A 2,500-nucleotide genomic window follows, 5' to 3' on the forward strand; every position below is an offset into this window, starting at 1 on the left:
CATGCTTCATCTCTCGCAGTTGTACATGTTGTGTTATTGCACATGGAGTTTCCTGGAGTTGTTGTGATAGCTTCTGTGTTCTCCTCTGTGTTCCAGTCCATATTAGACACCAGGGGTTCCTCTGTTTTGTCTGTGGAATCGCTGATAACTTGTGTAGAATGGACCTGCTTTGCTGTTATATTGATATGTCCAGATGTCCCTGCAGGTGTGGCAGTGTTCATGGTGACATCTGTAGGTGTTTGTTTTGTAGAAAGTATCTCCAGTGAGGTTCCTGCTGTAGATGGATCCGTGCTTTTGTCTGTTGTGTCATAACTTCCTCTAGATTGTGTTACATCAGTTTGATGTGTTGAGTAAATCAGAGGCACCTCCCCACTGGTGGTGTTTGCTTCATCAGTATTGCTTGTTCTGTCTTCTGTCCAACTCGCAGATGTTGTTGTTTGGACATCATGGTCCAGCTGGATGGATGTTTTAGATGTTGGGATCTCAGTCATGTCCTGTATGTTTATACTCTTGCTTTCAGGGCTGGTTCCTGTTTCTGTTTCTTCAGTCATGACACTTGTGTTGTTTGTAGAGACGGTCGTCTCTGTGAGACTCATGATGTTGTGGTCAGAGGTGTTGATGGTGTTGTTCCTTCTGTCATCCTCCAGCGAGCTCGTAAAGGCACTCGGCTCCCATCTCGTCCCATCTGACATCAGTTCATCTGCTGACGTAACTGTGGTCATCGTTGCTGTTTTTGTACTGACGTCTTGGTTTGTTGTGAATTTTCTTGATTGTGAGGTTGTTGTGGAGACGTCCAGCTCCTGTGTGGTCAGAAGGTCTGTGTGGTTTTCATGAAGAGCGTAGAGAGTTAAAACCTGAGCAAACCAGACAGTTATAGACACGGCGTGCTTCTTCATCCTGACAAGTTCTGGAGAAGGTTTAAAACACAGACACGAGTGAGAAATACACACAGACACACACACACACACACACACACACACACACACACACACACACAAGTCGTAATTTTTTCTACTTCTCGGATTATTTAGTTTACAGTAATGAAGTTCAGCCTTTGAGTGGAAAGTAAAACAAAAACTCCGAGCACAAGCTGTTAAAGTCGGTGTGAAACCACACACATGCGGTTCTACTGACACAAACACAGAACCTCAGAACCCAACCCTCCGACCCGGTCTCACATATTTAACATCTATAAATTAACCGAACAAAAAGAAACATAAACACACAGTACCTTAATGTCCCTGTGCTTCTCATCGCCTCCTCTCTTCCTCTTTCTCCATGGTTTCCTCTTTTGCGTGTTCGGCTCTTGCCACAGATGCTTTCTGGGATACTTTACACCCCCGGCAGACTCGAAGGCGGAAATGACTGTTTGGTTACCATGGCAACAAAGGGAGGAGGTGTGAGGTGCAGGGAGGATGTGGTGTGGTGGCTCCACCTCATCTCATGCAGAAGAAGAGAGGTTTGAACATCCGGTTGACTCATAAAGAATAAAGCAAACGACTTACAGGTCTGCTCAGGTCACGTAAGGTGGAGCGCAACATTATTCCTCTCGTTATTGTCCCCTAAGATGGTGAAAATTCTCTCACTGTTCCAAAGAGCTGACACTGGAGACTTCTTCCGTACATCTCCTTCTCCTCACAGGAAACTTCACCATCAACAATGTTTTTTAATATAAGATTTAGATCTATTTCTGATCAGCAGAGTGTGAGCTGTTACACACCCTGGGAATGAGCAGTTACCGTAGAAACGATAAGGCATCAGAGAAAACGCAATTATATAAACTGCTGTTCGAGCATATCTAGAATGATATGTGGAGTGATGTGTGTAATGTACTGATTAACTACAAACACACACACACACACACACACACACACACACACACACACACACACACACACACAAAGATCCACATAACCCAGTATTTGGAAGGAGATGTTTGGTAGTAGCTCATTGTCAGGCTATTTGGTAGTAGCTCAAGTACAAAGGTCTCCAGCAGGGGGCAGCGCTTTTTCTCACAGAGCCCCACAGTCATGGAACAGACTTCCAGTTGGTGTTTGTGACTCAGACACAGTCTCAGTGTTTAAGTCCAGGATAAAAACACATTTGTTCGGTCTAGATTTTTATGAATAGCTTTTCTCAGGTAAAGGAGCAGATCTGGAGGGTTCATGGTTACAGGGTGTTTGGTGAACTGGGATGTCTGGATGTTGTCTCCTTACCATCCTCACAAGTCACTCAGGTCTGCAGACTGTGGAGCTGTGGGACGCTTTATGTCCCAGGAAGTCCTCATGTCTGTGTCACCTTCTGGGTCTAGACTTTTAGTTATGATGTCATAGCTAGTCATGATGGAGTCCCTGTCTGCACTTTACACATAATTTACATTGTCCATCACCTGAGTACAATCATACCTAACAATTCCTCTATCTCTCTTTCTCTCTCTCTCTCTCTCTCTCTCTCTCTCTCTCTCTCTCTCTCTCTCTCTCTCTCTCGCTATATACGCCAC

This window comes from Tachysurus fulvidraco, chromosome 15 (assembly GCF_022655615.1).
Source record: "Tachysurus fulvidraco isolate hzauxx_2018 chromosome 15, HZAU_PFXX_2.0, whole genome shotgun sequence".
Lineage (NCBI taxonomy): Eukaryota > Metazoa > Chordata > Actinopteri > Siluriformes > Bagridae > Tachysurus > Tachysurus fulvidraco.